The sequence below is a fragment of the Petromyzon marinus genome, chromosome 13, assembly GCF_048934315.1.
Source record: "Petromyzon marinus isolate PM22_M1 ecotype Great Lakes invasive population chromosome 13, UKy_Petmar_22M1.pri1.0, whole genome shotgun sequence".
NCBI lineage: Eukaryota > Metazoa > Chordata > Hyperoartia > Petromyzontiformes > Petromyzontidae > Petromyzon > Petromyzon marinus.
The window spans coordinates 602,968-627,285 of record NC_133679.1 but is presented as its reverse complement, the minus strand read 5'-3'; the positions used below and the strand labels follow the sequence as shown (position 1 = coordinate 627,285).

Below are 24,318 nucleotides of genomic sequence, written 5' to 3'. Positions count from 1 at the left end.
GATTTATAGTACGGTATTATTAAAGATGTTTAATGTTCGTATAACAGCGCAGAAAAACAACGGAGACATCGCTGAGATTTGTCAACACTCAGCCCTGTGAAGAGGCTGGCTGCAGCTGCAATGCAGCTGTGACAGAGAGTGCACCTCTATGCGTTGGAAAATAACAGTAAAATAATTTACTTTCAATGTAGCGAGTAATATTATTATCATTTATTCAACCGCAAACAACACTGTGCATTCATGTGGGAGGAAACCTGAGTACTACTCTCTCTGATCGTGCATTCGGTTTCTCGGTACAGTACCCAAAAGTTCCGCACAGACGGACGGATTCACCCTCCCACTTGCTCAACTACCACGGCCTCGCTATCGGAGTTGGCGGGGCGGTGTGACTGGTGAAGGAGTGGCAGCCCAAGGAGTGAGTTGCCCCACTTCCCAACAGGGCTAAGAGGTGGCCCACTGCAGTATCTTATGAAAAGGCGACTTTCATAACAATTCATGAACATTGCATTTTTTTTCAAGGATTTGAAAAACGACAAGCAAAACATTTGCGTCCTATTTTCGGCAAACAACACCACACATGGAATTCGTATTTGGCCTTTTAAAGTCACGGCGCAGTAATTCTGTTTCTTATTCATGAATAAAACCAGATACGCGATCCAAAGCCAAACTTTGGCAGCAAGGTCAGCTCTGTAAAGTCTCATCAAGCAGCCCGGGTATTTATTTGACTGCCGTAAAATAAATTTCAAACCACACTGCCTCCAAGAAACAGTACAGCACTGTATATTTAAATATAACTTCTAAGTTATAATCACGATGCTATCGTTGATGAATCTTTACGGTTACTTTTGTGATCGAACAATCACACGTGCAACATACAAACTAAATATAACTATAACATATTGTAATGTTTATGTTAAAGACCCACACACAACATGTTTTATGCAGGCCATGGCAAAATAATTGTTTTTTATCATTGGCATCAATTGAGAAGACTGCTCCCGTTTACAATCACAGAGACTTTAACGTTGTGAAAATGTAGGTATGCTGCAATATATGAGGACAGCTTATTGGTTAACAAAAAGCATTTCTACTGATATATACTGCTTATATATCAGAATGTCTAATATAATAATTACGACAATTTGTATCGCGTCGTAACATAACTACACCACCACTTTTAATAACCGCACTCTTTATCTCAACCACTGTGATCTTATGAACAATTGCTGTAAAGCGCCTTGGAATACGACTCTATACAAGTCTGTAAGGTCTCGAGCCATACAACGCGTACATCCAGAATAAACACGTCATTGTCCGAGACCCCAACGTCTCCAATCCCTCAGGGCTTGGACATTCCTCCCCGAACAAACTGGTGTAGCAATCAACCACTTCAGATCATCAACAGGCTGCTGCGCACGTCTCCTGCATGACCTGAACGTTACAGACAAGCCACAACGGCGCTATTGTGGCCATGCAACCCAAACTACGGACCATAAAGTAAACCAGTGTGGCCTGCGCTGCTTCAATGGAGGGCGAACAGCAACGCTACACCAACTCTCTCTCCCGAAGCCCTCTCGTCGTGGCTGACAAACCTCAACATTTAGCTCCTGGACATGTGGCCATCGTGCGCGCAAGCATAAAATATAAACGTTTGTTAAGCGATTTTTGCAAAGATGTTGTGCAAGGTTCATCGAAATGTAATAAGTGACGTTTTAACAAAAGAATGTTTCTCGTGGAAGGTAAGATGCGCTCTCAGGAGTAGGAGACCATCCATGGTCATGGTTGGCCTTCCGTGTGACATGAAGCGAGCGAGCTCCCTCCACCACTTACATTCGCATCAACAAGGTCAAAAGTTGCCGAGCGTTTTATTAAGTGGAGGAGCGACTGGGAAATTTAGGGTTGAACTTAAGACTCGGTGACCCAGAATGTTCTGCTGCAAGCTTCAAGGATGAGTCGTAGTTGGTAAACGGAACGACGGAGGGCTCCACGTGGAAAGTGCAGTGCATTGGGAACCAGTCCGGCCCTCGCAAGTGCGCACAACGCTCCTTTGTGCAAAGGCACCGAAATGGTAAATAGTAAAGGCGGTATAATCGTGCACAAAATAGGACACAAAACATTCCAAAACAAACACAATGTAACGACCAATAGGATAAATGGATCACTAGAGTGTAGGCCACAAGTGAGGGCTGGAACACTGTACAGGAACTGTCAGACACAACAACGTGATATCGCCTAGAGCGGAAGGCAAACAGTGCACCTTTCCTCTAGCGCGATAATGCTGCTCACGACAATGGCTATGTCTGTGTTTTCCCTTTAACCCATGGCTTGGGGCAAGTTGCATGGAGGTCTGCAATATGACACTCCAAATCTTTACTTTAATTAGGCTCAACAATTCATCCGCTCATCAATTACAACTGATTCTTAAGCTTAAGATACTAGAATTTAATCGTGCGTCTGAGAATTTAACTGCTCTATTTTCGATGTCACAAAATGAAGTTAGTGCCTGGTTAGGCTGAATGAATGAGACAGCACAAACTAGACGTAAGGCTTTCGACAGGATGAATGAGACAAAAATGAACCATTACTGAATCGATCGGTGACCTCAAATCATTGCACAAGTAATTTTTACGCAGACGTTTTACAATAAGAGTGTACGAATCGGTCATTATCAAGTGCAGTAATACACTCTTCGTTACAGGGCTGTAAGGTGATCGGTGGAGGGCAAGTGCAGCAAAATCAATTGTACTGTTCATGTATGCCCCAAGGTATATGATCCCCACTGTCATTAATACACATTGATCAGCATGGTTGAAATATGGTCAAACAACCCCCATGACCAGCACGACATGAGAAGGCCGTCATCCAGCAGTGGATGGACAAAAAGGTACACGTACAGTACACACTCGACTTGTTTCACAAGTTTTCTAATCGTCACATTTGTATCAAACACTCCAATATCTAAATATTGCTGTGGTGTCCATAGGCTCAGCAGGCGAGTTCCTCTGCCTGGTACGTGCGAGGTCTAGGTGCCCATCTATCCAGGCAAGAAGGGAGGGACGGGTCTCAGGCCTGCACTATTCAACACACTTGGGCCATGATCTATTATCATAACTCAATTGTGTCCGTTTTGCAAAACAGAAAGATCGAGCTTCAGGAGGCAGAGCAAAATATGCTCAAGATTAGAAAGCCTTTCTACCCATGGACTGATTGAAAAGAACGAACGCAGGCTGAAGTGGGGACACAATGGAAGCAAACAGGGACAATAACATTTAACCACGTGATGTTGCTTGTAGCCATTCTTATATTCACGTTGCTCATGGTATGCAGTAGCCTGTGGGGTATTAAGGGTTTAAAGGATGGCCTGAAATTGTCTACAATGTCATAATGCTGTAGTGCAATATGGAACATGGGTGCAGACATAGCAGGTTCCATAAAGAAGGCTGTATCTATTACGGTACACGCTTCGGGAGAATTCCATGGAACATCGGTGCACAATTTCGCTTAAGCTTTAGACACTAAAACGTCACTACACATTTTAAGAAAAAGCATTTCAAGTGAGCTCAAAGAGGGCACATGCACGAGCAATTACAACACTGTATTACATGCGGGCCTGATGGCAACAGTGGTTAGAGCACACAGCGTGCAATCGGAAGCTTTCAAGTTCAAATCCTGGCCAAAATTCGACCCGGTACTTCATCGCTTCAGGGGGTCTCTTCCAGGGTCTATAGAAAAGTAAGACTTTGTGGAAAGTCAAAAGTGGTTGTCTTCCTATGGACAATATTGCTCTTGCCACACGAATGTGGAAATGTGACGTTGGAACAACGCTGAAAACAGGGGATACGCTCTGCGGAAGTCGCTATGGTAGTGTCGCCGAAAGGCAGAACCGGCAGATGAGAAGTGACATCGTAGGAATTTAGCACTTGCATAAAACTCACTTCCTCTCTGCATGTCAAAGCCGCTATCGCCAATCCCATATGTAACAGAAGTCGGTGTTTGTTCTTGGATCATCAAAGCGTACAATCGGAGGCACAAACTTGACCAACGTTAATGTGAGAAATACATTGATGTTACTTGTGTAAGTGGTGACAGGCCGAGGAAATGGATGACAGAAATTTATTATTTTATGAAGCTAAAAGGTTTTATAACACCACGTACCTAAACTTAGATATACTAAATCAAGAGAAACCAAAGATGTTTAACAAACATATATTTCCATCTCACATTTGAGTGAGGAGCACGAAGATGAGCCATGTACCACGTGGTGGTTCCACCGGCCCTTCTTGAAGAGAGACCAGCAATCAAAATGAAATCACGATACACTTCACGAGTGAAATATGCGTGCACACTTAAAAACAACCCAGTACGAGCAACCGTTTGATAAGACTTGATCAAGACAAAGTTAGGAACAAAAAATATCAAGAACAACAAAACAGCTAACTGAAATGCAATAATTCTTGCATTTAAATACAAATCAGACACCTAAAGAGCTATCGTACATCAGAAGGGATGTGCGATAAAACACCAAACTTGAAAAAGGTTTCAGTTTGTTGTTTTAACATCCTAACACCTGTTTTGTTGCCAGAAAAAAGTGGAAAACCTATTCTCATATTTTGGCTACTGGCAAAGGAGGTCCCATGATGAAGTCACAGAGATTGTTGTTTGCCTTTGCAACCAAGGCGAAATCGTCTTCATCCCGAGACTCGACTAAGCTCCAAGTGATGTCACTCTTCCTTTCGTACTGAAACGACGACAAATTCCGACAATTCCTGCGTATGCGATGACGATCAACAAGTTGCAGGGTCAGACTTTTGAAAATTTGGGTATTTATCTCAATGAACCCGCTTTTTCCCATGGCCAGTTGTACGTGGCTCTGTCTAGATCTAAATATCCTCAGCGGATCAAAGTTTTAATCAAGGATAGCCAACTGCAGGGAAACCTTTTGAACAGTGATAAGAGATTCACACAAAATATCGTATACCGAGAAATCTTCCAAAGTCCTTAATTTAATTTAATAAGTTAAGAAAAAATGTACGTGCTACATTTCCTAATAGAATGCACAATCACACAATAAAACGTTAATTTACATCTTTAATATTACAGCTTCCGTCCTAGGATGGGCTAACAAGCTAGCTCGTGAATAACTGAATGTCGGTACAGATAACTTGTGGCTATCTGCAGATAATATGATACATTTGCCATCAGTTACGGCATGCGCCTCGTATCTGTATGTACAACTTCTTTCGCACCGTATGTAGCCAACCTATCTCTAGGTAACAGAATAAATGTGCGGATAATCGGATTTTCTGCAGATTGAGGGGTATGGAGCAGACAATAGAGAGTGGATAAAGAGTTTAATTCACGTTGCCATTTAGCATTTTGGCACTGCATATTTTAGGGTTCTTTAATAATAAATGAATATTGATCACTATTTTCAGTACAGCCGTTAAAAAAGTATTCACCGCAGTATTGAGTGCCATGTGCTTTTAATTTAAACGTGCAGGCTGAATAGGAGGCCGGACGTGAACAAACGACGGAGAGCACACGAGGAGTAGCGGTCTACACTCTGCCCGGACACATCCCTGGCTCAGTCAATGGACTTTATTTAGAGCCAGGTGAGATAGATAACCCATCGAGATGATACAGTACACAGCCTTAGTTCATGCGTTGGCAGAAGGCCAGCTGCTGTCAGTGTCGGGGGAGTGCCCCAACCACTGCCCCCCTTTGATAATTGTGCACAAAAAAGTAGTTTTCATTAACAAAAAAATGGTTTAAAAAATACAAGATTTTCAATGCACACACTTTTATTTGCACTTCAAAGTACAAAATATATTATTATGACCCCTATAATTAATCACATTTTATGTCCTGATTAAAAGTGGGTGGCGTCCTTTCGATGTTTAATTTTCTTTATGCAAGCCACGCACTTTCATTCAGCACATCAAATGCGATTCATTCTGGGGTCAAAATAATTTATTTTGTACTTCTGAGTGTAAATAAAAGTGTGCGCATTGAAAAGTTTGTGTTTTACTTATTTTATGACCCTGTAGAGATAGCAATGATGGCCATACAATAAATGAAAGCATGCACATTGGCTACACAACATACTCTGTTTTTTTCGGTAAAGTCACGTTGGTAAAATCAAATAAATGAAAACTAAATTAAATCACGACGTTTCAGAGGCAACACAAGCCTCCGTCTTCAGGTGGAAACCGTCACAGCAAGATAGCTGTATCAAGTGAAGAGAGCTCTAAGAGACCCGAGATTATATAGACAGGTTAAGGGGGGGGGGGGGAGGAGCCAGGAAGGGCCGTGGGGGGGGGAGCTAAGTTAAGCCGCCTTTTGTTATGCTGCAGGGGGTTCGGGGGACTGTTGTATATGTGGTGAGTGTAAATTTGATGAAAATAATGAAAATCAAATGAAATTTGCATAATTTATCCGAAATTATGTTAATGTGTGTAATTATGCGTCTAAACTATGCTAATTCGAGAGACAATCGGATTAATTTGTGCGATGGGTGTGGTTATGTTAAGGACAACCTTTATGATAATCAGGCCCCGCCTCGTGGACGAGGTGGGGTTATCAATCGGGATAATGCAATCAATCGTATGCAGTTTTTGATTTAAAGCTTTCGTGACTGCAGTAATTCATATTCTTAGCAAAGAATATCAATCGTATGCAGTTATGCTAGTGTCAACTCGGCTTCGTTGTCTCACCTCGTATTATCGATCAGTGTAATGCAATTATTCTCGCTTTAACGTTTATTGAGTGGATTAGTGTGTTTATTTTTTTAGGTCCCCAAGTTCATATCTCATCGCAGGATACAGTCCTTATGCAAAAATTATAGGAAAGAATCACACGACCACTTCTGCATTAATCAATTGTATTTCTAACTAAACTTTAACGCTAGAAGATGCAACTCTCGGCTTGGAGTTACAACACAGTATCAAAACAGTCTCATCAATGACTGCGTGGTTTCACTTTGACATTTCCCCCCGCATAACGCGATTGTTGTTAGTGAGAGTCGTTAAAACATGCATGCAAGCTATTCTAAACAAAAACCTTAACATTCTATTATGAATTATTATATTTGAAATCGGCCACACAGTACTCCAGGATGCTCATTCATTGATACATAGGCAATCCCTACCACGTTGTTAACACATTGGGTCATGGAACAGCTGAGTATTCTGTAGAGTACACGAGTACGTGCGGCGATCAGTAATTAAAGATACTTTAAAGATTATAAGGCGATGTTCATACAAAAAAGACAATCAAAAACAGTTATTATTCTCAAAGGCACAAATAATGGATTCATTGTCAAGAGTATGCCATTGAAAAGAAAATACAAAAACGTACGACTGAGTTGCTTCGTAACTCAATGGCAGCAGTGTTTTTCACGAATCAGTTGATATTTCATGTACCACCTTGGAATGACAACTCTTCTTGAAACCAAAGATAACTTTAGAACAACCTTATTGTCGATTCTGGTTCGGCTGACGCAGCTGACAAGTTGACACGGTGCTGCAGTTGCAGAGCTCGGTCGGTAGATGGCGCCCACAGCTCGCTCGCAGCGTGCGCGGTGGTCTCGTCGTCCGGCCCCGTCGCTAAACAGCGACCCTCGCCACTCCGGCGGGCGGCAGAGACCTCCTCCGCGTCGGCGGCGGTTGATATCCTGCAGGGATGCGTTGAGCTGCCAAGCGGGTCTTGCCCGCTTGCTGCTGATGAGCTGTCGGCAAGCTGATGAGCCGAGCTGAGCTTAGCTCAGCCGAGCTGAACCGAGCTCCGATGAGCCGGCCGAACTGTTGAGCTGTTGGTGAGCTGAGCTCCGATGAGCTGAGCCCCGATGGGCCGGCTCCGATGAGCTGGCCGAACTCAGCTGAGTTCCGGACGAACTGAGTTGAGGTGATGAGCTCCTTGTTGGTGAGCTGAGGAGCTGAGGAGCTCCGTTGAGGAACTCCGTTGATGAGTTCCCCCGAACTGAGTTTTCAATGCTGTAGCGTCCTCTTTTATGCCAAAATCCTTCCTCTTGACTCCTCCCAAGGTGGGGCTTCTTTTGATTTAGCGGTGTGTCGTGGTCTGGAGCGCGTGTCCGTATGTGCGTCCGTATGTGTGTCCTTGTGTATGTGTGTCGTTGTGTGCGTCATTTACGGCATTGTTCTACTGATTCCTCTTTCCATAGACCACCAAAAAAACAACAGGTGTTACAAATCGTCTCAAGGCGTCTTTGTCTGGGTTGCACAATCTAGAGCAGGGGTCTCAAACTCGCGGCCCACGGAACGATATTTTGTGCCCCCTACTTGACATCAATTTTTAATTTATTTTTAATTATTATATCTTTTTTACCATAGCTCAGGCTCGTGACAGCTTCCGGTGTTTGTTGACAAGTTAGCCAACGCGAATTAGCAACGTTAGTCACTTGGTTGAAACGTGATTCCGGAGTGACACCAACTGGAAGGAAAATATATCCTGTCACCCAGTGCAAGGTACAGAGGACTTAGGAAGTGGGCGGACTCAACAAGAGTAATCAGTGACCTAATAAAGACAACAGAGTGTTGCAATAGGAAAGGGAAAATAATTACATGGATAGCAAATAGCATGAGGTGGGTGGCAAGAACAAAAGCCAAATGGTGGTTAGAACCTCAATATTATAAAGAAGTTATAGATTAGTATTACAAGAGAAACAAAGACAAGAAAAAAGGACAGATATGTGCAATCGCAAAAGAAAACGAATTTACCAAGAACAATTTAATCAAAAAGAGCAAGAAATTAAAAGATATAAAACATGAGACAATGCACTTGATGTTAAGAATTAAGACAGGTGGAGTAACATGGACACCAGAGTTAGCTCAATGGCATTCAGAGAGATGTGGTAGAGCAGAAGGATATGTAGGATGTAAACAAAAAGAAGAAAATCTAGATCACTTTATTTATGAATGTGAAAGGTATAAACACCTGAGAGAGAACACGATTGATGAATTTAACAATGATAAGAAAAACGAAGTGCTCAAAAAAAGCTATGAACAATGATAAAGTTTTCAAATACCTCTCAGAATATATAGAAAGGGCATACTAAATAAGATCCCAAATACTCAGGTATTGGTATAAAAACATGTAAATATATCACCCCCACCTTCCCTGAGCTTTCCAGGATGTTCAAGCGGACCATGTGCCTTTTTGGGAGCACATATCTGTGTGAAAAGCTCATTTGCACCATGAACTTTAACAAGTCAAAGTACAAGTCCAAACTTACTGATGAGCATCTTCAAGCCATACTGAGGCTCTCAATTGCTTCCTCCCTCAAGCCAAATGTGGCTCAGCTGTGTAAGAAGAGGAAGCGCTGCCAGGTTTCTGGCAGCAAGGAGTAGGTAAGAGAAGCCTATGTTCTGAAGAACCGTTTATGTTCTTAACTCTTCTTTGGTTCTTTCGGTAAAGTCACGTAGAATGAGAATAAAATAATACATTTATAAAATAAAATAACACAATAAAATTCTCACGACGTTTCTGAACTGGTATTAATAAAGATTGAGAAGATTGGATCAGTTGTACTTTTTTTTGAATACTTGATGCGGCCCAGCCTCACCCAGACTCTACCTCCAGCGGCCACCAGGTAAGTTGAGTTTGAGACCCCTGATCTAGAGGGAGGTGATATTCTCTCCGCTTCGAGCCCCGCGTCCGTATGTGACCTTCCCCGACGCACAAGGAAATGGTTAAGTTTTTTTTAATTCATCACAGTTATTCCATCATAGTCCTACATAGTGGCGCTTGACTTTAGCTCCAGGGAAGGTGCTCCATTAAGCGTATGTATACTCTCATCATGTACGGCAGGGAGACAAAGGCGGCTGGGAGACCCTCTTTTTCCTTGGCCCTCGGTTTAACATCACTCAAGTATCTGCAAGGCCATGCCAGCGGGACATAGCTCATGGCAAATAGCGTTAACATTAACGCTGTATGAAATTATACATGGTTCCTTTAACTGAAACTCCCTGTCCCACTCTCTCGCTGTTTCTCTCAGTCTCTGCTGCACTCTCGGTCCACCACTCTCTCGCTGTCTGTCTCAGTCTCTGCCCCACACTCTCTGCCCCATTATCGTGCAACTGCTAGCTTTAGCACAGACACCCTCTGGGGTCTCTCCCGCCCTCGCTTCAGGGCTGCGCCTTTATCCGGTCTACACCGCCATGCATCTCAAGGCTCCTCATTAATTTCCGTCATTCCGTGTATAAGCTTATCATTTGTTATCATTTGTTATCATTTATTCTCAATATCCTCAGTCAGGAGGTATGCCTCTGAAGGTCGGAGCTCGTGCTCCGTGGTGTCAGAGGCAGGGCAGCAATTATTTCTTGTGCTGGCTGTGGGAAGACGAGGCGTCTGCCTTCTTTGGCGTGAGGCCAGCTTCACGTGGGCACCCGCAGGCCCCTTCCACCCTTGCCTCCGGCCTCTCTTCCGGTTTTTTCCTCTCTAACCGTAAATGAACCCTGAATTATTATTTTCTTATGTCCGGAGGTTAGATAATTCGTTTTGACTTAGGAAAAATTCTGATTGTCATATGCTTCTGTCAGGTTATGTAGAAATTACTAACTACTAAACATTCAGTATTGGATTTTTAAATGGGCAATGATTCATCGATGTAGCTCGTAGACTGGTTTACAATTGGAGCGAGCGTAAGGATCAATAATTTAGCCTACTCCTGGTGTTGAATTTTGAACTTTAACGTTACTTTCAAGCAATGCGGTGTAACTGGATGATCTTTTAGACTTACCTCTGTCTGTGGCTACTGTGAACTCTCGGCGACCCTCGGCTCCGCTTACGTCACCTTGCAGCTTGCTCTCAGCTGTTTTTTTCAAAGCGGCCCGTGCTGAGGTTGTCCTTGGAGCCTGTTATTTATTTAATTTAATTATAAGGTGGACAGTGTTAGTATCAACGCTCTGTGTGATCATGCCTTGCAATTTCCCTAACCCAATTATTGCCAAGGTCTGCTGCCGAGTTCGTTAGCACGCTCTTATCTCCGCTTTCACACGCTACGGGAGGACAAGGCGTCTTTTTGGCTTGCGTGTTGTTTTTCAGTTTACTATGCTCTTATGTGTTTTATTCATTAAAAAATATATAGGTGTATCGGTAAATATTTTATGGATATTAAATGATGGAAAAAGAGCAGTATACAACAGGACGGAGAGGCGATGGCGAGCGCTGATGGAAAACGAGCGCAACCAACAGGAAGAAATGGAAATGGCTGTACAATTATAAGGCAGCTAAAGTTTGACATGGTTGATGACATCTTTCCAATGATTGCTCAATTATAACCATCCTCTCGGTTGAAGTTGTGTCTATGTTTGTATAACTTAGCCCCCCCCCCCCCACGGCTCTTCCTGGCTCCCCCCCCCCCTTAACCTGTCTATATAATCTCGGGTCTCTTAGAGCTCTCTTCACTTGATACAGCTATTTTGCTGTGACTGTTCCATCTGAAGACGGAAGCTTGTGTTGCCTCCGAAACGTCGTGATTTAATTTAGTTGTTTTCATTTATTTTATTTTACCTACGTGACTTTACCGAAAAAACCATAGTATGAATCCTTGCAGTCATGAAAGCTTCAAATCTACACAACAACAGTCTACGTAATTAAAGATTGATAGCACGCATTACGGCTATTACAATTCGAATTACGATCGCGCCGATTGCTAAGTCGTGAAATGAAATTTTAAACAATACGAGATGTATAAGGCGTTTAATTAGCTATTTGCTATCATTAAGTATGATACTTCAAATCTAGAAGTACTATACAGTATGAAAGACAGTAAGACATACAGACTGCAATGATATACAGTGAGGGAAAAAAGTATTTATCCCCTGCTGATTTTGTACGTTTGCCCACTGACAAAGAAATGGTCAGTCTATAATTTTAATGGTATGTTTATTTGAACAGTGAGAGAACAACAACAAAAAAATCCAGAAAAACGCATGTCAAAAATGTTATAAATTGATTTGCATTTTAATGAGGGAAATGAATATTTGACCCCCTCTAAATCAGAAAGATTTCTGGCTCCCAGGTGGCTTTTATACAGGTAACGAGCTGAGATTAGGAGCACACTCTAGGGAGTGCTCCTAATCTCAGCTTGTTACCTGTGTAAAATACCTGTCCAGAGAAGCAATCAATCAATCAGATTCCAAACTCTCCAATATGGCCAAGACCAAAGAGCTCTCCAAGGATTTCAGGGACAAGATTGTAGACCTACACAAGGCTGGAATGGGCTACAAGATCATTGCCAAGCAGCTTGGTGAGAAGGTGACAACAGTTGGTGCGATTATTCGCAAATGGAAGAAACACAAAAGAACTGTCAATCTCCCTCGGCCTGGGGCTTCATGCAAGATCTCACCTCGTGGAGTTGCAATGATCATGAGAACGGTGAGGAATCGGCCCAGAACTACACGGGAGGATCTTGTCAATGATCTCAAGGCAGCTGGGACCATAATCACCAAGAAAACAATTGGTAACACACTACGTCGTGAAGAACTGAAATCCTGTAGCGCCCACAAGGTCCCCCTGCTCAAGATAGCACATATACAGCCAGGGCATTGAAAATGGGTCGTGGATGGGTATTCCAGCATGACAATGACCCAAGACACACGGCCAAGGCAACGAAGGAGTGGCTCAAGAAGAAGCACATTAAGGTCCTGGAGTGGCCTAGCCAGTCTCCAGACCTTAATCCCATAGAAAATCTGTGGAGGGAGCTGAAGGTTCGAGTTGCCAAACGTCAGCCTCGAAACCTTAATGACTTGGAGAAGATCTGCAAAGAGGAGTGGGACAAAATCCCTCCTGAGATGTGTGCAAACCTGGTGGCCAACTACAAGAAACGTCTGACCTCTGTGATTGCCAACAAGGGTTTTGCCACTAAGTACTAAGTCATGTTTTGTAGAGGGGTCAAATACTTATTTCCCTCATTAAAATGCAAATAAATTTATAAAATTTTTGACATGCGTTTTTCTGGATTTTTTTTGTTGTCTCTCACTGTTCAAATCAACCTACCATTAGAATTATAGACTGATAATTTCTTTGTCAGTGGGCAAACGTACAAAATCAGCAGGGGATCAAATACTTTTTTCCCTCACTGTAACAATCCACGCATATGGACAACAGTGCATATCGCGAGACCGAATTCAACGTGCATAGATTTAGCACTTTCATTCAAAGCCTTATATCACTCGTATTTTGAAAATGTTATTAATCAAAATATGGACATTGGGGCAATTACAATTGAAATTGTAAAACAATTGTAAAATATAATCATGGTTCTCACCTGCTCGCTCAACTTCAACATAACCATGTTTCCCCAACGTGCGTCGGAACAGGCGTGGCAAAGCAAATGATAATACAGTTGTCCCTCACTATCACGCGGTTCACCTTTCGCGGCCTCGCTGTTTCGCGGATTTTTTTGTGTAATTTTGCATGCTTTTTTTTTCCTGCGTACAGTATGAACGCGCATTGTGTTCGGCGTCCTGATTGGCTAAGGGAGAACCGCACATGTGTTCTGCGTCCTGATTAGCTAAGGGAGTACAGAATGCGTTCGGCTAGCCAGATTTACAAAAATATTTGGGCTTGAAAACAGGTTTTTATCTTTGGTTTCATTTACTAATATTGTACTTATTTTTTTAAATCTACGAAAGTTTGAACTTTGAGAGTGTTTAAATAAGAGAGAAATGTGAGCAAATGTTAATGCCTGTCTGAGAAAAGTGTATAAAAGCGTGTGGTTAGGGGTTTTACGGCCTTAAATCATGTATAATTGTAAAAAATAAAGCTGATTATTTCGCGGATTTCGTCTATTGCGGGTTATTTTTAGAACTTATCCCCCGCGATAAACGAGGGACTACTGTACTACATAATACAATAATAATTATGTAAATATGACATCAATTGTAATTATATTAATTGTTGGTCTCGCGCTAATTGCGAACCACATCTGGCCGCTCCGGCGCCATGACGAGGGGGCGATGTTTGCACGCCTCTCATTGGTTAGAGGCTCCCCCAACACACGCTCTGATTGGACGAGACGTTTCTTCTCGTAGATGGGCGTGACCATTCGAGATTTCAAAAATGGGGGTGTTTAAACGACGGAGGATTAGTGATTAAAATTTCGTTTTAAAAAATACGAATAGCCCAGGATCAGCGGGACCTGAACAGGTTTTTTAAAATGAAATATTGAATTGTCACGCGATACGAGTGTGTAGAAAATTTCAGCTCGTGAGGCTTCGTAGATCCGAAGATATTAAGCGTCAAAGATCCGACAGAATATAAATAGACAACACGGCAAGTTCGATAAGTGTGTAATAATAGTTCAGGTTCAATTGTTTTTTTTGCACAAAAAATATAATTACAGAAATATATTTTTTTACCTGAGAGACAAAATGCGATTTAAGTTGAGCTGGGATATATCTATACAGCCAGATTCGTGGTGCAATGCACTCACAACTGCCTTGTTTACATTCACCACGCATCACCGAGTGATAAGGCACGTGAGCTCGGCCTCTGATGACAATCGCTGAATTGGCAAAACCTGTTGGAGTGGTTTCAGCATTTGAACACGCGCTTTAGACGAAGGGAATTGTTCATCCAACCTCCTGTACCTCCCCTGTGACCCATCAAGCGCAACTTCATCGCGATCCATGTTTATTAGCGCAGATTTCACTCGGAGATCTGCCCAACCAACATGCTGCAGTATTGCCCTCATTATGACCACACCCCTTTTGAATTGAATCACGTCATGTATCACTTCAGGGCCTTGCCATATGAACGCACTTTTATTTACCTACCTCTATTCGGAACACATTTTTTTCCCCCACACTCACAAGGTCCCGTATTCTCAGCCGTGGCTCGGCAAACACACTTGGCTCCGGCACAAGCGAGCCGACCCAAAAGCCACTCGCCCTTAACTTGAGCCAGCTCTGAGCATTGTCCCAGCCACGCTCAACATTTCCACGATCTGAGCTTGAGCCAAGCGCCGTGGCTGAGCCGCTCGCGTTTCTTTGGAAGCAACTGAGCGGCTGAAGCCTGAGCCGAGCGAGAGTCACGACTAAGGATACGACTCTAAGGCCTGCAAGTGCCAAACACACTTCCACGGTTTCGTAAAAGCGCCATAATGTTATACCGGGTTTATCCTCACTTTCATTACTGGAAAACCACCAGTTTTGTAAACATTACATGTTTATCATACTTTCTAAATAAATAAAAATACAGTGTATACATTATGATAACAATTTACAATCGGTAAAAATAATGCAACAAAGGTAACGGTAAAAATACGTTCCCAGGTGATAACTCATATCCCAAGACTGAAAAAACTCCCAAATTAGGAAATTATCATTTACCACGTTTCCCTTGATCATATATTTACTTAACTTATTTAAAACGAAAGTACATTATGAAATAACTCCATTCCAAAAAAATGTACAAACTGATAATGATCTGGAAAACAAACAGCCGTGATATTTACAGAATGTTAAGTAAACAACAAGGAACATCGTGCACATGGCATGGATTTCATAGCGGTTTCCAACATGTGTTTGCCCACTTTAAACCCGAGTTGGAAAGCATTAAAAATATAAATATAACATAAGATAAGTAGATAATTGTGGAAGAATATATTAATGGCGAATGGAAACAAGCTACCGGAGCTATACCAACCTACGAAGCGCAGTGGTTAAGCGAATGCTCTACTAACCTGGCGACCTTCAGTTCAATTCCCAGCCAAGTGGCAAGTGATATCCGAACCGATCAAAGCACGCCCTGCCCCCTTCACTGCCCCATCCTGACAAGTGAGAAGTGCCATCAAACACACACACACACACACGCCATGTGGACTGACGCACACTTCATCCAGCAATGGATCAACAAAGGTCTGTACATTATGTTTGTTGTTTGAGCGTTTTTTACACTGTGTCTATTAATACATTAATGCCTCAATTACAACCAATTATTGCTTTCGGGGACAACCGGCCTAAGTTTGTCTGATATCCACGGGCTCTCCCGAGGATTTTCTTTTGAAGTGAAGGAAGCTGACGCCACGGAGGTAATGGTGTGCGGGCTCCACCACAGCCGCTCTCGTCTCGCAGTCTGATGCCACCACTCAAACCACCCCCAACACCGTGAATGATACACCGATGAACTTCAACAGCATTAACATAAGTAGATAACGAGGTTAAATTGCTGAAATGAAGTAACAATCTACTGTTCTATCAACCTAAAGCATTCTGCCAGTGTTAGCTGCAGTGCGCACCCCCGACTCAATGCTGTCTCTACTGTAGCTCATGCCCACATCAATCGCTTCCATCGGCATTCTTTTTAAGACTCCACTTTGCGAATGCGTCTGAGTTAGGTTGAAGCTCGTGGCAAGGCTGCGATTTCCATATGCTGCTCAACTAAGAGTCAGTCTGAACGCACGCCCCCGCCGTTATTATAGACTCAACGTGTACCACAATAGCAAAAAACGATCATTGATTATAATCAATGAGAGACCTGCAATCGTGGCAATTCACCGAATCGTGGTGTGGGGGTCAATCTTTATTATTTTAATCTCCGAGGGTGTTTTTGCCTCGTCAGGACCAGGGCCATGGGGGGGGGGGGTGAGGGGTTGGAGGTCTGTGGAGGCGGCGTAGCGAGCGTGGGGGGCAGAGGCAGGGGGGCTCCTCACCCCAACCCCTGGTGGCCAAAGCTACGAGTTGGGCCCCCTTTGACAACCACAATGAGATTTGTTTTCAACAACAGCAGTGTAAAACAACAAAACACTTATTTAAAACGCGCTTTTTTAAAATGAGAATGCCTAACGATGTAATCAGGCAAGAGGAGCCGCGCTATGTAATAGCCTAGGCACGAGACAAATACAATATTGGTGGGGCCCCCCCTGACCGATTGGCGGGGCCCCCCCTGACCGATTGACGGGGCCCCCCCTGACCGATTGGAGGACCCCCCCTGACCGATTGGCGGGGCCCCCCCTGACCGATTGGCGGGGCCCCCCCTGACCGATTGGCGGGGCCCCCCCTGACCGATTGGCGGGGCCCCCCCTGACCGATTGGTGGGCCCCCCCCCTGACCGATTGGAGGGGCCCCCCCTGACCGATTGGCGGGGCCCCCCCTGACCGATTGGAGGGGCCCCCCCTGAGCGACGTCGTGACTCCACCACCACTGGGGCGAGTGCCACGAGGGGGCGCCACCTACCAGGTGCGTGAGGAGGCGTCCCGCAGCCGGGGGAGAGGGCACGGCGTGCCCGTCCGCGTCGCCCCGCTGCGTCTGCAGCGGCAGTAGCAGCTGCTCCCATGCCCTGCAGCAGCAGCAGCAGCAGAGACAGCGACATCACGACCCATAGGCAGCAGAGACAGCACGCGGCAGCGAGGGTACGCACCGCGGACGAGGAGGGCACTTTCCACCACCCCAGCCCCGAGCACACCGTGCACACATCCAGGAGGCAGTTCCCAGCAGCGTTTGCTTAGGCAAACCGTGGAGGAGTTTTTGAACTGGGTGAGTGTGGACTGCAGCAGTAGAGCAGCGGCTGAGGGTCGCTTCTGTGCACTGCAGTGTGAAGAAGAAGTGCTGTGCAGTGACTCTCCTGTGTTTGTGTGTGTGTGCGTGCACCACACACGTGTGTGTGTGTGTGCCTGTGTGTGTGTGCTTCAGCAGGGCACAGCGTCGGGATGGTTCGCCAAACGTCGCGGGTGTTTGGCGCGAGAGGAAACCAGAGTACACGCAGAAAACCCGAGAATGTGATAATTTGTTCAATTTCGCAGTTTTGTGTGACTGTAAGTCTATAGTGTGTTCCACCATACCGCTCCACACGATGACACGCCAGATTACACCACACGCTGCATACCAACTCCTGCAGCCGTAATTAGTCTGGGTCGTCACGAATGGCCACCCCGCGCAGAACAACAACAACACAAACTTTCATCCCAGTGAGAGGGCTTCGGCGAGAGCGTGAGGGCGTTCGTGTCCGTGAGGGTCTCTGTGGAAGTGTCCGTGAGGGTAAGGGTCCGTGAGAGTGTGAGAGTGAATGTCTGAGAGTGTCTGTGTGTGTGTGTCTGTGAGGGTGTCTGTGTGAGTGTCTGTGTGTGTGTGTCTGTGAGAGTGTCTGTGAGGGTGTCTGTGTGAGTGTCTGTGTGTGTGTGTCTGTGAGAGTGTCTGTGTGTGTGTGTCTGTGAGGGTGTCTGTGAGAGTGTCTGTGTGTGTGTCTGTGTGTGTGTCTGTGAGGGTGTCTGTGAGAGTGTCTGTGTGTGTCTGTGAGAGTGTCTGTGAGAGTGTCTGTGTGTGTCTGTGAGAGTGTCTGTGTGTGTCTGTGAGAGTGTCTGTGTGTGTGTTTGTGTCTGTGAGAGTGTCTGTGAGAGTGTCTGTGTGTGTGTCTGTGAGGGTGTCTGTGAGAGTGTCTGTGTGTGTGTCTGTGTGTGTATCTGTGAGGGTGTCTGTGAGAGTGTCTGTGTGTGTGTCTGTGAGGGTGTCTGTGAGAGTGTCTGTGTGTGTCTGTGAGAGTGTCTGTGTGTCTGTGAGAGTGTCTGTGTGTGTCTGTGAGAGTGTCTGTGTGTGTCTGTGAGAGTGTCTGTGTGTGTGTTTGTGTCTGTGAGAGTGTCTGTGAGAGTGTCTGTGTGTGTGTCTGTGAGGGTGTCTGTGAGAGTGTCTGTGTGTGTGTCTGTGAGAGTGTCTGTGTGTGTCTGTGAGAGTGTCTGTGTGTGTCTGTGAGAGTGTCTGTGTGTGTCTGTGAGAGTGTCTGTGTGTGTCTGTGAGAGTGTCTGTGTGTGTCTGTGAGAGTGTCTGTGTGTGTCTGTGAGAGTGTCTGTGTGTGTGTTTGTGTCTGTGAGAGTGTCTGTGAGAGTGTCTGTGAGAGTGTCTGTGAGAGTGTCTGTGTGTGTGAGAGTGTCTGTGTGTCTGTCTGTGAGTGTGTGTGTCTGTGAGTGTGTCTGTCTGTGTGTGTGTCTGTGTGGGTGAGAATCGTGGAGTGGAATGCGTGGGGCTGCGTCAGTGGCTCAGCAGAAGTAACAAAGCCGCCGCCGCCACTGCTGCTACAGTGCAATTGACATTCACCGCAGGCCTGCGCGCCAAATAGACACTGTACACAGGCCTCCCCCCTCGCATAGCACAAGTCTCTATCACACAGCACACGTCTCTATCACACGTCTCTATCACACAGCACACGTCTCTATCACACAGCACACGTCTCTCTCACATAGCACACGTCTCTATCACACAGCACACGTCTCTATCACACAGCACACGTCTCTATCACACGTCTCTATCACAGAGCACACGTCTCTATCACACAGCACACGTCTCTACCACACAGCACACGTCTCTACCACACAGCACACGTCTCTACCACACAGCACACGTCTCTATCACACGTCTCTATCACACAGCACACGTCTCTATCACACAGCACACGTCTCTATCACACAGCACACGTCTCTATCACACAGCACACGTCTCTATCACACAGCACACGTCTCTATCACACGTCTCTACCACACAGCACGTCTCTATCACACAGCACACGTCTCTATCACACAGCACACGTCTCTATCACACAGCACACGTCTCTATCACACAGCACACGTCTCTACCACACAGCACACGTCTCTACCACACAGCACACGTCTCTATCACACAGCACGTCTCTATCACACCGCGCACGTCTCTATCACACGTCTCTATCACACAGCACACGTCTCTATCACACAGCACACGTCTCTATCACACAGCACACGTCTCTACCACACAGCACACGTCTCTACCACACAGCACACGTCTCTACCACACGTCTCTACCACACAGCACACGTCTCTACCACACAGCACACGTCTCTATCACACAGCACACGTCTCTATCACACAGCACACGTCTCTATCACACGTCTCTATCACACAGCACACGTCTCTATCACACAGCACACGTTTCTATCAAACAGCACACGTCTCTACCATACAGCACACGTCTCTATCACACGTCTCTTATCACACAGCACACGTCTCTATCACACAGCACACGTCTCTATCACACAGCACACGTCTCTCTCAGATAGGACACGTCTCTATCAAACAGCAAACGTCTCTATCACACAGCACACGTCTCTATCACATAGCACACGTCTCTATCACACAGCACACGTCTCTATCACACATCACACAGCACACGTCTCTACCACACAGCACACGTCTCTACCACACAGCACACGTCTCTACCAAACAGCACACGTCTCTACCACACAGCACACGTCTCTACCACACAGCACACGTCTCTATCACACAGCACACGTCTCTATCACACGTCTCTTATCACACAGCACACGTCTCTATCACACAGCACACGTCTCTATCACACGTCTCTATCACACAGCACACGTCTCTATCACACAGCACACGTCTCTACCAAACAGCACACGTCTCTACCACACAGCACACGTCTCTACCACACAGCACACGTCTCTATCACACGTCTCTATCACACAGCACATGTCTATCACACGTCTCTATCACACAGCACACGTCTCTATCACACAGCACACGTCTCTATCACACAGCACACGTCTCTATCACATAGCACGTCTCTTACAATACCGTATCTCTCTCACATAGCACGTCTTTTATCACACAGCACACGTCTCTATCACACAGCACACGTCTCTATCACACAGCACACGTCTCTATCACACAGCAAACGTCTCTATCACATAGCACGTCTCTTACAATACCGTATCTCTCTCACATAGCACGTCTTTTATCACACAGCACACGTCTCTATCACACAGCACGTCTATCACACAGCACACGTCTCTACCACACAGCACACGTCTCTACCACACAGCACACGTCTCTACCGCACAGCACACGTCTCTACCGCACAGCACACGTCTCTATCGCACAACACACGTCTCTACCACACAGCAAACGTCTCTATCACACAGCACACGTCTCTATCACACAGCACACGTCTCTTATCACACAGCACACGTCTCTATCACACAGCACACGTCTCTATCACACAGCACATGTCTCTACCACACAGCACACGTCTCTATCACACGTCTCTATCACACAGCACACGTCTATCACACGTCTCTATCACACAGCACACGTCTCTATCACACAGCACACGTCTCTATCGCACAGCACACGTCTCTATCACATAGCACACGTCTCTATCACACAGCACACGTCTCTATCACATAGCACGTCTCTTACAATACCGTATCTCTCTCACATAGCACGTCTTTTATCACACAGCACACGTCTCTATCACACAGCACACGTCTCTATCACACAGCACACGTCTCTATCACACAGCACACGTCTCTATCACACAGCAAACGTCTCTATCACATAGCACGTCTCTTACAATACCGTATCTCTCTCACATAGCACGTCTTTTATCACACAGCACACGTCTCTATCACACAGCACGTCTATCACACAGCACACGTCTCTACCACACAGCACACGTCTCTACCACACAGCACACGTCTCTACCGCACAGCACACGTCTCTATCGCACAACACACGTCTCTACCACACAGCAAACGTCTCTATCACACAGCACACGTCTCTATCACATAGCACACGTCTCTATCACACAGCACACGTCTCTATCACATAGCACGTCTCTTACAATACCGTATCTCTCTCACATAGCACGTCTTTTATCACACAGCACACGTCTCTATCACACAGCACACGTCTCTATCACACAGCACACGTCTCTATCACACAGCACACGTCTCTATCACACAGCACACGTCTCTATCACATAGCACGTCTCTTACAATACCGTATCTCTCTCACATAGCACGTCTTTTATCACACAGCACACGTCTCTATCACACAGCACGTCTATCACACAGCACACGTCTCTACCACACAGCACACGTCTCTACCACACAGCACACGTCTCTACCGCACAGCACACGTCTCTATCGCACAACACACGTCTCTACCACACAGCAAACGTCTCTATCACACAGCACACGTCTCTATCACACAGCACACGTCTCTATCACACAGCACACGTCTCTATCACACAGCACAGTCTCTATCACACGTCTCTATCACACAGCACACGTCTCTCATTCACGGAACAGCTCTCACAGGCAGCGGGACATCGCCTCTATCGCAAGCCCGACGTTGTCGCACCGTCTCTCGCATGCACCACGTCGCGCACAGATCTACCCCGCGTGACCATGGCATTCGCATCCCGTCCGACTATCACGTGTCCACGTCTCTCGTCCACGTCTCTCTCACGTACACGTCTCTCGTCCACGTCTCTCTCTCTCACGTCCACGTCTCTCGTCCACGTCTCTCTCTTTCACGTCCACGTCTCTCGTCCACGTCTCTCTCTCACGTCCACGTCTCTCGTCTACGTCTCTCTCACGTCCACGTCTCTGTCTCACGTCCACGTCGCTGTCTCACGTCCACGTCTCTGTCTCACGCGTCCATGCCTCGCCTCATCTCCCCAGCCACGGCTCCTCACGCGTCCCGACCTCTCTCGCACGCGCCCACCTCGTGTCTCTCACCGCAATCCCCGTCTCTCAACACCCCCACCACCAGTCCTCCTCGCACCGTCTCTCAACACCCCCACCACTACCACCAGCCCTCGCACTGTCTCTCAACATCCCCCACCACCACCCCCCCTCCTCCTCGCCCCGTCTCTCCCCGTCTCTCAACACCTCCCCCACCACCACCACCCCCCCTCCTCCTCGCCCCGTCTCTCCCCGTCTCTCCCCTCCAACTCTCAACCCGTTTCGCGGTCGCCGATGCGAGGAGGAGGGGCGGGGGGGGGTCGCGGTGTCGCACGAACCGCGCCGCGTCTCTGGCACTCAATCGCCCCCCCCAGCACGACCCCAGCACCGTCTCTCGTCCACCCACCGTCTCTCGTCCACCCACCGTCTCTCGTCCACCCCGCGTCTCTCGTCCACCCACCGTCTCTCGTCCACCCCGCGTCTCTCGTCCACCCACCGTCTCTCGTCCACCCCGCGTCTCTCACGGCTCTCTCTCACGCGGTGTGTCACAGCGTCACGTCGCTCGCACCTCCACGGTCCCCTACGCACCCCCTACAAAGACAAAAATCCCCCATATAGCCTTAACAGACTGTAGGGGCAAGTGCTGTTAGCGAGCACCTATGAAGGCCGGCACGGCACACGAGGGGGTGGGTGGCCAACACCACGCCCGGCCGCCTTTGTCTCCCCAGTGGAAATGTTTACACACCGCACCCCCACGGTCCCCCACGCACCCCCACGGTCCCCCACGGTCCCCCACGAACCCCCACGGTCCCCCACGCACCCCCACGGTCCCCCACGAACCCCCACGGTCCCCCACGAACCCCCACGGTCCCCCACGCACCCCCACGGTCCCCCACGGTCCCCTACGCACCCCCACGGTCCCCCACGGTACCCCACGCACCCCCCACGCACCACCCACGCACCCCTCACGGTCCCCCACGCACCCCCCACGCACCCCTCACGGTCCCCCACGGTCCGCTACGCACCCATGGAAAGGCGTCGTCGCCGCTGCTGCTGCTGCGCCCCGCGTCTCGCCGGGCCCCGCGTGTCCGGGCTCGGCCCGCGTCTCCCTCGCCGCCTCCTCCTCGCTCCGTCGCTCTCTGCGCCTCTCCTCCTCCTCCTCCTGCTCCTCTCCTCCTCGCTCCTCAGCTACAAAATGGCTCCTCCTGCTCCTCCTGCTCCCCCTCCTCCTGACGCCGCCGCTGCCGCTTCTCCCAGCACATAAATAAATATATAAACACAACTACAGATAAATATATTAATAATAGTCGCGCTCCCTTTTTTATTTATTTACTCGCTCCATTCGTCCCGCCTCGCCCACGACACCACCCACTCTATAGTACACTAGACATCACTCTATAGTACACTAGACACCACTCTATAGTACACTAGACACCACTCTATAGTACACTAGACACCACTCTATATTACACTAGACACCACTCTGTAGTACACTAGACACCACTCTGTAGTACACTAGACACCACTCTATAGTACACTAGACACCACTCTATATTACACTAGACACCACTCTATATTACACTAGACACCACTCTGTAGTACACTAGACACCACTCTATAGTACACTAGACACCACTCTATAGTACACTAGACACCACTCTATATTACACTAGACACCACTCTATAGTACACTAGACACCACTCTGTAGTACACTAGACACCACTCTATAGTACACCAGACACCACTCTATAGTACACTAGACACCACTCTGTAGTACACTAGACACCACTCTATAGTACACCAGACACCACTCTATAGTACACTAGACACCACTCTGTAGTACA

The 24,318-nt window shown here is 46.6% G+C and overlaps 1 protein-coding gene across 2 annotated transcripts in view; it reads right to left on the bottom strand.

Moving 5' to 3' along the window:
- The window catches only part of LOC116942179 (uncharacterized), a 45,939-nt gene extending 22,226 nt beyond the window's left edge, over positions 1–23,713 (bottom strand). Inside the window, exons 1-2 of one of the 2 annotated variants that reach the window (XM_032953801.2) lie at positions 23,499–23,713; positions 17,199–17,301 (exon numbers count right to left, since the gene is read on the bottom strand). The gene's annotated coding sequence lies outside the window, so the exon portion shown is untranslated. Of the gene's footprint in view, positions 1–7,471; positions 8,449–17,198; positions 17,302–23,498 lie in introns of those variants that run through there. The other variant, XM_076066748.1, reaches the window with a different exon arrangement.
- Between the last annotated feature and the right edge of the window lie 605 nt (positions 23,714–24,318).